Consider the following 12,959-nt stretch of genomic DNA (forward strand, 5'->3'; position numbering starts at 1 on the left):
AATCAAAGAAGGTTCTACACTGATCTGCCTTCAGTCTAGACCTAGCTCCCATTGAAACATACAGGAAATATAAGAGCGAGGACCCCAAATATCCGTGAAGCTGAAGACATGCTTTTCTATATATATTATTTATTTTACATTTATTACATATATAAATCATCAACTGATTATTATGTGTCATTAAATAAAATGGTGGTAAACACAGCCTGAAAATGCCTTGGAATGAGAGTACATTCACCCATAAATAAACAAAGTTCATAAGTTACAACATCAGCTGTCATGTGTTGGTTCTATTTTCAGTTTAGAACACACTAAAAAGAATTTGCTTATATTTATTGTCTGTTTTTATTAGCATTTCGCAATGTGACATCTTTTTTTGGAACAGAGATTTGCGCCTGAAAAGACTCAGCACACTTGATCACGTCTTTACCAGAATGGTTCTTAAGAACCATTAGTGATTCTTCTATGGCAGCGGTCCAAACAACCCATATTGCCATGTCTATTTTTAAGAGAGTACCAACTGCTCAGCATTATGAACATTCATGCTGTGAAGGTTCTTTCAGCTTTAAAAACGTTTCAGTTGAAGAATGGTCTGTTACAAGAAACTTACACTGAAATGTTCTTTGTTTAAATCATAATTTTTAAAGCATGTAGCATCTGTAAAAATGAATTTCAATGCTTCCCATTGTCCAGTGTAGTTCACCATATTGGAAGACAAGAAGCCGTCAACCAAAATATCTTGAGTCCATCTGTTTGTCTGTCTGTCCAGTAGCCCATGAGGCACACACTTTGTGTCTTCCCGTTTTTTTTTTTTTTTTGTTTTTTTTTTTTTTTCTTGGGTCTGTCATGCTGTTTACTGGAATCGGAGGCTGTATGGGAGCCAGAGACCGCAACAGCTGACAGGGCCCCTGGAAGCCTCTAGCAAAAGCGTAGGACAGTTTGACGTGACCGCCTCCTAAATTTAAACCCAGCATGCAGTGAATACCTGGCATCAGCTTGGTGCAGGGCAAAGCATTGACGTGCTTTTTGGTGTGGGTGAGGTTTGATGCTGGTCAGTAAACTCCAGTGTAGGCTAATTCCCAAATATAGGTAACATCTTAAGACTAAGCAACCTCAGAAGTATAGACTCAAGTGGCTACCTCACAACAATAGGCTACTTCTCAAGTACAGGCTACTTCCCAATGTATAGGGGGAAGCCTTGTGTGGAAATGTGCTCCGGGGAACATAGAGAGGGAGATGAAGGAAGTATTTGGAACTCTTCATGCTCATCACGGCACCCCCTACCTCGCCTTGAGGCAGTTCACTGGTTATTGCTATTGGAACATGCAGCTGTTGAAAAAGGCATGTTGCCACCTGATCATGGCAGTCTAACTCCCACTCCACATTTATGTTTTGTGCCAAATAAAAGCAATTGTGGGTTGCTGCTGTGGGCATGCCTCACTTAGCACTGAAACAATAACAAGCCTCTCACCACTCTCAAATCCAGGACTTTTTTTCCATGTCATTACTGGGCCTTACACTGCACTCAGACCAGCCTCGTGACTAATGCTGTTGGTCAGTGGTGCAAACATGCATTAGCTCAATAATGATCTTTTGCTTTTGGCTGTATTATGATGTTTTATTATCTGCATTTCCCCTCATGCTAATGTTATCTCACTTAGGCTGTGATAACACAGCTTGAGTATTTCCAAACAATCTGTCACTGTCGTAGCTGTTTTCTGACCAGCATGTACTTGCATAACACAGTTGTGGAATCAATCACGGAAACGCTCACCACAAAGAGCTGGTTTGAACTCATTCGCTGCTGTCCACGTTTGCTGAATCTGGCATGAAAGTATTTCCACAAGCCCAGAGTAAGCCCCTGACTGGGGGGGCATATGTTTAAATGTAAGTAAATCTTGTCTGGAGGGCTACGATATTTAGTGGTGAAAGTGTCTGTGTGTAAAATAAGGTTGTTGAGTTGCTGGTATGGGATTGTGTGCACTTGGCACAGACAACCCCTGCTAGTCCAGTTCCTCACCATGGCCATTGCTGTCTGTGGATCAACAGATGAGCCAAAACACATGTTACAGATCCATCACCAAGCAGTTTTATTGTGCGGTAAGAGAGGCAGAGAGGGAGAGAGGCAGGGGACAGGTAGACTTGGGGCTCTCTCTGAGCCTGGTATTTGAACTGATCAAGAAATGCAGACTTTGTAGATCTTACTAACAGAAATACTCCCAAAATCATTATATCTGATTGTGTTGTCTGATTTAGATCATTCCCAGTGAAGACTGAGTAAGCGTACCCACGTCCGACCATGACTCTCATAAAATGTAAAGATTCTAAACATTAGGTTAGTTTCACTTTAGTATCTTTTTAAGTAGAAGAGATTGTGTGTGGGTCTTGTATTAATTGGACTCCTCTGGGCCTCAAGAAAGGTGGTCTTGACTTGGGCCTTATTTCAGCGTCACTTATAATCAATCTTTCAGCTCCTTCCACACAGCCCAGTTTTCCTATTTTTCTTTTCCCCCACCCCGTTGGCCACTTTCATCTGGCTGACCACTACATTTGCCATTAGCCAGTGTTTTTACAGAATTTTATAAGCCTGTATGGAGGACTCCACGCAGCTGTTGCTGAGTTATTCACATGCATGCTCACGTTCGACATTGAATTTCTCTCTTCTCCACGCAACATGCGCAATAATGTTGCCGAGTGTCTGTTTTATTGCTATCGGCATCTCCACATGTCCACCACTGTGGTCATGAATGGGCCCTTTGTGGTCCGGTCAGCACAGAGCAGCGATCATCTCCAACCCCAGCACAACCTCCACCCTTCCTTCCATATGTTCCCTATCCATCTGAACCTGGAGCCTGAGGGCCACCATCAAACACCTGCCCCAGCTCCCCCCACAAAGAGGGTCTTTCTTCACCAGGAATGGATGAGCCAGCATTGACGATGACTGGTGGTCATATGCATGAGGCAGAAAGGCAACAGGAATGATCTGCCTGGATCCTGTTAGTAAACACAGTGAGAAATGAATAGCTCAGCTCTTTCAAGGTGAAGGTTTCTGTATGTGTGCTTGTTTTCTTTTTTCAGTTTCCTCAGGGGCTGGTTCTACCAGTCTTTGCTTGGGGACTTTTTTTTATTTTCTTTTTTTGGCCTTGCCTTTTTTGTTCACATGCAGTATCGAAGCATTATCTAAACAGCCGATGTGCTCCAAACACCTTGTAATATGTTGTTGATTTGAATGTGATGCTGAATTTCACACAGAATGTAAGCAAACAAGCTGGAGCAGGAGATTCTGCTTTTTGGTTTTATGTTTTTTTTTTTGTTTTGTTTTTCAAAAACGTTACCCTGTATCAGGCTTTCCCTTTGGACACTCATCCTTAGCCTGGAATATCTTTGTTAATTCAGCTTCATCATGTGAACAGAGTTGGGTGAACTCACAGTGTGGGTGAATGTCTAAGACTTTGGATAATGGGATTTAAGGTTATAATACATCTTGGAGTTTTACTTCTGTTCTTAATCCCTGGGTTTTGAATCCAGTCAGGGGGGGGGGGTGGCAACATAAACATTAACCTTCAGAAAACAACGACTGATTAGGAAGCTCCTGTCAACATGGAACTGCCACTCGCTGTCTTGGGTGCAAACTTAAAAGAGACGGATGGCTCATGCTCCCTCCGGCCTTTGGGTTTGTTTTGTTGTCGTCGTCATGAGGGCTAAACTGTTAAGAATTGGACTGTTGTGTCTTTTGTTGACGGTGAACACATTGTCCATGCGACTTGCTTAGTCACAAAATAGCAGTCCTACTGCTTTACTAGAAAAAAAATTCCCCCTGTCAGCTCAGTGCTATGAGTGTGGATGCAGAGCCTGTATGGCAGGCATATGTGTTTAATCTGCCTGTCGCTCACTGCTGGAGGGAGAATCTGACTTTAGCCCTCTCTCCATGTGATTGACAGTTGGAATGACTGAGTTGCCTTGAAGAATGAGCTTTTGTTTTTGACTGCAGAAAGATTACCTTTCTGTTTGCTGGCACTAATCATTATCTTTCATTGTGCTTTCGGAGGTGTCTGTCAAAAGCATCTCCACTTTTATGCGGTCCTTCTGAAATAAGTCATTGTCAATTGTTTTTCTTTTTAAAATGACTTCAACAGTCTTTCAGCAAATTTTAATTTAGCTGAGTGAATGCTAGAATGTAGAGACTATTTCCAAACATGTTCTATCTAATATTTAATGTTATGATGCTTATTGGGCTGACTCTGGGTATAATACAACATCACATTCTGTAGTTACATTCTGTAGTAGCTACAATTCTGTAGCTGTATTGTGCTAAACCCCAGAGTACTCTGCTAAAGTAAAAAAAATGTATGTAATTTTTAATGTTTTTTCTTTTTTTGTCATTATTGCAATGACAATTACGTGTGTGCTATTCATTTGTGAGGAAATATTTCTGAAGAGATTTGATATGAAAAACTCATTAGCATGAACAAGGTGAAGGTTAAAGTAGAGTGACAAAAGACTGATAGATGTAGAGCAACTGGGACTTCTAAGAACTATGCAAGAACATGAAGACCACCAATCTTGTCATTCATTAATTCATTATCTGTAACCCTTATCCAGTTCAGGGTCGCGGTGGGTCCAGAGCCTACCTGGAATCATTGGGTGCAAGGCGGGAATACACCCTGGAGGGGGCGCCAGTCCTTCACAGGGCAACACACACATTCACTCACACACACGGACACTTTTGAGTCGCCAATCCACCTGCAACGTGTGTTTTTAGACTGTGGGAGAAAACCGGAGCACCCGGAGGAAACCCACGCGGACAAGGGGAGAACACACCAACTCCTCACAGACAGTCACCCGGAATCGAACCCACAACCTCCAAGTCCCTGGAGCTGTGTGACTGCGACACTACCTGCTGCGCCACTGTGCCGCCCACCAATCTTGTCACTCTCAGGTAAAAAGCAATTCAAGAAAATGCTTCAAATCAGGTAACAGCACACAGAGAAATAAACAAGTATGTAAGTAAGTGTGTGGGTTTTTTTTAACCTGGTGAACTTAATAATTCAGATTAGTATAACAGACCTGTACTGCATTGGTACCTTCTGAAATAGAAAAATATATAAAGCTAGAACTTTGGGATTATGAATGATATTTTTGGATATCTCATAGGGGCTGTACCCCTCCCTCCTGCTAGGTCACCTTTGGCTTGATGACAGTGCTGTGTTTTGTAGTGCCAACAAACCTTCCATTCCCAGGCCCTTCAGTCCTGGGTGTGTCTGGGCAGTGTGTACTGTCAACATCAGAAGAGGGTCCACCTCTCGCACTCCCACAGTGAAGATTCAGTTTACTAAGCCCCTCTCCTGCCTTCTCCACTCAACACGTCACATGACTGACACACTGACACATTACAGAAAGGTCTGCTGTCATCAGATGATTTTGAATAAGATGCTGATTTTTGAGTTTTGTAGATCTTTTAGTTGATACTTACGCACAGGTGTGTTGTAAAACAGCCATGTCTCAGCTGTTTTTTACTCTGAGAAAGACATATTAATTGCTGTATATAGAGCAAATAATGTTCTAACACATACTTTGTATTTTTATTTTTATTTTTTTTTAATTTATTGCACACCGGCTGAAATATGGGTATGTTACCCGCATGCCCTATGAATGTAGGCATTGTCATCATTAGTCATTTTCACATATTAACACCTGTATGTTAATACAGGTGATATCTGGAGAATCAGGTCCAGCCATTTTCTGGAGTTGCCTTTTCACACATGCAGTGTATAGCCAAAGAATTTCACAGAAAATTCTCTGCAACATAACAGGCTCTGCTGACACATGGGCTCACTTTGACAGCACCATGATTTATACTTGGGGCCAGGGGAGATAAAGTTCAGGTAAAGTCCCTTACAAATATCATGGATGTTTGTCTTCACACATAGAGCTCCTCCAGGTAAATTCAGGAAACCTTCTGGGCTACTGTGCATGTGTGAAAGAGGCTTTGGAAATTCTTTCATTTGTTTGTTCATTCATTCATTCATTCATTCATTCATTCATTCATTCATTCATTCATTTTCAGTATCCACTTTATTCAGGGACGTGGTAGGTCTGGAACTTATAAGGAATCACTGGGTGCAAGGCAGAATCACACCCTGGACAGGGTACCAGTACATGGCAGGGCATCCCACATTCTCTTACACACTTCCAATTTTTATTAGTCAGTTAACCTTACAGTAGGTTTTAGACTGTGGGAGGACACCTGAGCACCCATAGGAAACCCACACAGACATGGGGAGTACACACCAAACTCCTCACAGGCTGTGACATGAGGCGGGGACCGAACCCACAACCCCAGAACCCTGGGACAAAGGGACAAATGAACTTAAGGCCTGTAATATGCCTGTCTCACACCTCTCCCATTGTGTATGTTGCACATGTATTAGCCCATTTATGAGCAATATTGTGAAATGTGCATTCTGATTTTTACTGAAGGGTTCAGATGTCGTTTCTGTAAATGTAAAGTGTCTAATTAAGTTCCTTTAGTCAGTTTTCCTACTGATTGTGAAAATAAGTCGGAGAGTGAGGGTGTTCCCTTCCTTGTGCCCAGTGACTCCTTGTTTGGTTCTGGACCCACTGTGATTTGATCAGAATGAAGCAGTTACAGAAGATGAATGAAATAATCTTCCAATGTCACTTAGATCTTTTCCTATTGTCATCTTGATCCAAAACCATGGTGTAAAATATTAAACGAGGGTAACTTACACAATCATAACTTACCTACTCTGTCATTTCCTTCTGTGTACTGATAGATATCCAGTTACACTTAATTTAATAAAATGCATATGCATAGGAGTGAGTTTGATATTGGGAGGGCATATTTCAAAACCCTTCCCAAAATATTAGATAGCTACAAGCTGATTGCTATGTAAATAAGACAGTAAAATACTGCATTTATAATGTTGTGGAACAGCATTTGATTTACATTAATTTTAGAGAGTGAGGCTGGAACTTTACGTAGTACAGAGAAAGCACTGCTAAGGGTGGCATATTCTTATTTTTTACACACACTTCAGTTCAGCAGTATGTAGTTTGGGACACAGCCAGTGACTAATGTTAACTTGCTGCATGTTTAGAGTGCTTTCTCACAACCTGAACACAGCTCATATTAAAGTTCACTAGCTCTCAAATCCTCCTGTGTTTCCCTAAGAGTTATATACAAGCCACTTTCATAACTGTAATTAGCCTTCACTGTGATCTGTTGTGCTCTCGTTACTGACCTCAAGCCCAGAGCTGGTAACAACTAACTTCATAAACCAGACTCTGACTGTGAATCGGAGGCCAGTGAAGCTGATGATTGGAGCAGATTTATATTTGACCAGGGGCCTTAACGATGGCCAAAATTCGTTAACCTCGGTGGCACACTTTCAAAATAAAAGTTTGCAAAAAGAAAGCATATTTTTGTCTCAGTTGTTTAATTCATTTATTTGGGTGGGGGGCGGAATGCAGGAATACGCCAATGGAAAAAATGAAACTAATTGCCCTCATTTAAGTCAGTGTTCTTCAAAAACAGATTAATTTGTGATAAAACTTGGTGTTCACAAGTGAACCCAAACTTTTGCATGTGATGCCTATTATTTCAGTATAACAACAAATGTTATGACAGTGAAGTGCAGGCCTATGTCAGATAATACATACCCCCCCCCCCCAAAGCCCCCCCCCACACACACACACACACGCGCATACACTAACTAACTCTTGATTCTATTCACACTCACATTGTGGATAAAGAATTCTTTGCCTTTCTTGTTGTTTCTTGTAATTAATTTCAAATAAGCTTCAGGTTTGCTCTGTGAGGGGTCTTTAGCAGGAGATCGAGGGGCTTTGTCTTGGGCTGTGTTTACAGGTCTAATGCTCTGCTGACAGCATGGCTTTAAAGGGATAGATGAATGATGGAAAGATAGAGAGTGGGATAAGGAGACAGACAAAGAGACAGAGGCACAGATCCTACATCAACACCTAACCCTTGTTTGTCTTTTTAAAGAGCTCTCTCTCTCTCTCTCTCTCTCTCTCTCTCTCTCTCTGTCCGTCTTTCTCCTTAGTGGAAATGGCATAGAAAGAATTTGTTGACTTTCTGATAGGTGCTACTTTGCGGTTTTTTCTCCTCTGAATGTGGGAACCCTTACCTTATCTCATCATGCTGTGTGGATAGGGGCTGCCGCTGCTGAAGCTTCAGTGGTGAGAAGTATGCACTGTCAGGGCTTTTGCAGCGAGCTCACAGATCTCTGCTTTAGTGCTGAAAAACACCAGCCACCCCTCTCTCTCTCTCTCTCTCTCTCTCTCTCTCTCTCTCTCTCTCTCTTTCTTTCTTTGTTTTATTTCTCTAAAATATTCAATGCTCCACTCAAACATGTATTCTAGGACAGTGGAATCAAGAGTCTAGACGCTCTCCAAAGCCAAGCTCTTCCTATTAAACTACACAGAGACACTTCTCTTTTTTGGGCTTCTTTTATGACCTCTGTAAGTCCAACATGCTTTATGCCATATTGTAGTAGCATCACAAAAAACATTGCCTTTTTATAGGAAATCTGGTATGCCTGTACTGCAAGAATGATTTCAGACCAAGCAGTAAAACAGACGGCTGTTCAATAGACCACAGCTGCTAAGAGAAAGAAAAATGATTTATACAGTCAAGGCCAGGAGAGCATATTGTTGCTATTGTATCTATGTTTTTTATCATTTTCTTCAAATGATTTGAAAAGCTGCCCTTTACATAGCGTGCAAATGTCAGGTGTCAAAGTTACTAGTATTAAATTTTTATCCTGATAGCAACTTTATTCAACACAATCATATATATAGGCAGTTCAAACTGTCAAATCACCAAAAAAAAGCCTTCTTTAAAGGATTATTGTCTCATTTCGCAAATGGTCATAATTAAAATATTCAACCTGTCCTTAACCCTAAGGCTTATGTCTGGATCAGACTACGTGACGTTCACTATGGCAGATTGGCACTATGAATTCATGCCGTGTCTTTGGTCGTGAGACTGGCAACATTACACTTTTGACACGGACCATTATTCGTTCTCATCATCACGTGAGTTCAGAGTTTCTCATGGAGGTGGGTCTTGAGACTGTCAATCATGGTTACAGAAGTGTTGTGTGTACTGCTGGCGGGTTTGTGCTCCAAAAACAAGAAGAAAACACAACTGTGGACCCGTTCCTGTGTTTTCTAGGAGGAGAGAAAAGACTGTCTGTCCTGCAAAGAGAACTTGAGGTAATATGTTAACATGTCAAGAGCATTGCCTCAGTTTTGTTTTTCCACATGCAGTAGGATATGTCAGACTAGACAAAAAGATCCAAACAAAATTCTAACATGCTAGATTTTTTGGCATGGTGTCGTGGGACGTCCAGACGCCACATCGCTGATCTTTGTTTATGTCTTTGACTGTTACTCGCCCCCGACACTCATATTTGGTTCTGACACTGGAAATTTGTCAGATACGACAAAATCGGGCTGAACTCAGGTAGTCTAATCCCAGTATTACAGGTTATAACTGCCCCTTTATATGTAAACAATCTCTACTCTGATTGGCTGCTTCTTTAAAAAAGCAGCCTTTAACATCTTACCTATTAAAATCTTTTAATACACAATTTAACAAAATGATTTTATAAAATGCAATAAAAAACAAGAATTTGTAATTTCACTGTGTTTACTGGCAGTGTACGCCCAGGTACTCCCTCTGTGTGGATATATTTATCACAGAAGCATGACGGTTTCGTTTGCACTGCTGTCTGAGGGCTCAAAGATCATCCATATTCCACAGTGGTTTCCATCTTTGTCTTACACAGAGAGAGATTTCTCAGACTCCTGTGAAACCTAACCTTTTGTATGGTAGATGGTGATCTGAGAAATGCTCCATTTGAACTCTTTAATAATCCTCTCACTGTTAATCTTTTATGGAAAGAAATATATAGTTAAACACATTTGAATCAAGATGTAAGTAATGGATTTTTTAAATGGATTTTTCCTTGGAGCCTCAGAAAATCTTGCACAGTAAAAAGTAATAATGTCATGCATTGTTTAACAGCACTTCCTGTGGAAATGTATTGTTGTTGACTAACAAGGAAATTCTGTTTAACTGAAACTTGGACCAGATCTCCAGCACCATAACTAACCACACACAGGACAGGAACTTCAGGTTAGGTGTCAGTCAGGCTAATGCTGCTGCTACGATGAAAGAGAAATTAGCAGTTATGCGATCGCTTGAACATTGTGATGAAAGAGAAGAAAATCAAAGTGAGATAAAGTGTGCTCACATAATGCTTTTTCAAAAGGGGATTATTCATTTTGAGCCGTTTAGACAGCTGGCCTCGCAATGACATGTTTGTCTCTAAAAACTTCCCATAGAAAAGAATCAGCAAGAAGGAGATCTCATTAATATAGCTACAGTTTGCTTCAGAAAGGGATTAGAGGGAAAGTAAATGGAGGCAATCCAACCCTTTCACATCAAAGACTAAAAACCTTAATTTTGGAGCTGTAAATAACTATTAGCATATTTTACCTGTTCCAGAAGCATGTCTCATTTTTTGACTAATGTTAGTTCACCTAATGAAGTTTAGAAGATTCATCTGGGCCATCAAGGAACAATATTTGAGCAATAAACGTCCCCTCTGGAGTGAATTAATATTTGAGCCTGTTTACACCTAGAAGTAACATATGTTTCATATCCAGATTGTATCTGGATATACTTTGGCCACATTCCATTCCAGAGGAGATCTGATCTTACTTTGCCGTGTAAAAAAAACAGTAACACACACAATGGTTTTCTTTCTCATGGGCTATTACCAGTGTATTATATACTGTCAAATATGGACAGAAACCCTCTACAACATGCAATGAAATATCTGCTTTGGCACAGGAGAAGCCTTGGTTGGCAGTTGCTGTAAATTCTGCAGTGGTCAGCACTACTACTGTCCAGAGAACGCTTTGGATGTTAGAGAGAATTCAGGACTAGCAGGGGATATTTGTAGCTGGTTTCACATCATTAGAATACCTGTCATTTTTTTGCGTATAATGGCAGATATTCAGCTTAATTTGTGGGAAAGTGCATCCACTGATCTACAAAAAAAATAAAATAAAAAAGGACTCCCCTCACCCCGTGTTTGGTCATACAGGTGGAAAAGAGATTTGAACTCTGTGGTTTCTTGTGGCATTTCAACTTGCGTAATTCTATGTGAATGCAGAAGGCACATTCCCTTTGCTCTTGAATTAAACGTCATTAAGATTTATCTCTAACCACCTCTGAATGTGGTTTGGGAGATCTGATCATACTGTATCCTGCATAGACTCAGTCCTGGCTTTACATCTGGTCAAGTGAAATCCAAATATATAATATCATATGACCAAAAATGTTTTACAGCCATATCCTAACAGAAAAAAATGTACTCCATGACATATTCAATATATACTTAAACAACTGTGCAGTTTAGTAGTATTAAAAGCCCCCTTGACAGTGGCATCAGCCTAACCAATGCAAGGTAAACAATGCAGCGATGAATCTAGTGAGTATCTTGGGGGAGCTTTGTCTGGGTTTGGGCAACCAACCATACAGTGGATGGGAAATGAGAGGTGGCTGGCAATGAAAGTAGATAATACACACTGTGCCCTTGTGATATTTTACTGGGGACCGTGTTCTACACTGCTCCAGTTCACCAAATGCTGGGCAGAAAGTATTGTCACCAGCTGAAAGAAACGTATTAGCCATGGGCAGTGAGAGCCAGGACGCTGCTTCTACAGGAAGGGGCAGAGGCAAGGACAGCAGGGTATGAAAAACAATGGTGAGTACAAATGTATGAACATGAGTGGACAGTGACTTTAATACAAGGTGCAAACAGGCATGCTGACCTGCTGTATATGTCATATGACTATATTTTTGATATAGCTTTACCCCCTAACACTTCTCCCCATGTGGATCTTCATGATTTGCTTTCTCTCCTGTTTGTCTGTGTCGATCAATATTATTTTTCTGCAGGGTAAAAATAATTGTTGGAGTGTTAGAGTGTGCTTTCACGCCATTAGCTCTGCCTCCTCTTCCTGCTGCTGGCCGCTCTCTTTTCCTCACACTGGGGATTGATGGATGGGGAGCTTTTCTCGCAGTTGATTCTGTCATCTCAGAAGCATGAGGCGCTGGAGGTTTTTCTGTTGGGCTTTTTATAAGCCAGCTGTGGGGGGCTTGCAGGGGCCTCCCCACACTTTGACCAATTCGGTATAAATCAAGTATTATACATTACTGTTTTTTCAATACGGAACTTGAACTTGAGATTTGGCCAACATTACTCAGCGCTCTCAGTACGGCTCATAAGAAAAGGAACAGCATGAATGAGATATCATTAATATTTCTGTACTTTCTTCTGGAAACAAGGTTAGGTAGGAAAACAACACTCATCTGCAACTGAACTATGAGGAAGAATCTCAACCGTAAGATTAATCAAAACTCAAGACTTAACGTGAGCCTAAACGTGATCCTTAAGAGGCTATTAAACAGTTTGAATCTTCATCTCATATGAGTTGCCCACTATAGAAAGTAAATATAAATATAATAAAACACCCCTTTAATAAATATTGTTTGTTATTTTTTGATGACAAAATGGATTTATTGCTTCTTTAAGGTTCCAACACTCTGGAAGACATTACGGAAAGGGGTTTATGTCATAAAACAAGAGCCAGCCGTGAATCACATTAAGGCTACGATGCAGAATTTTCAAGTTTTACCAAGCTTCAGTGCAGAGATCAACAGGCCTTTTAAAATTGCTAATACACATACGCACATAGATGATTCCTGAGATGATTCATGTTTAAATGACGGGTGGGTTGGGGGTGCTGCAGACTCATGGAAGAATCTTCTCCTGGATTAGACCAGGAAGGCTTCCAGACAAGATCAATACATAGTGAGACGTTATGGGCAGGAGCGA

Source organism: Hoplias malabaricus, chromosome 7, assembly GCF_029633855.1.
Source record: "Hoplias malabaricus isolate fHopMal1 chromosome 7, fHopMal1.hap1, whole genome shotgun sequence".
In the NCBI taxonomy this organism is placed as follows: Eukaryota; Metazoa; Chordata; class Actinopteri; order Characiformes; family Erythrinidae; genus Hoplias; species Hoplias malabaricus.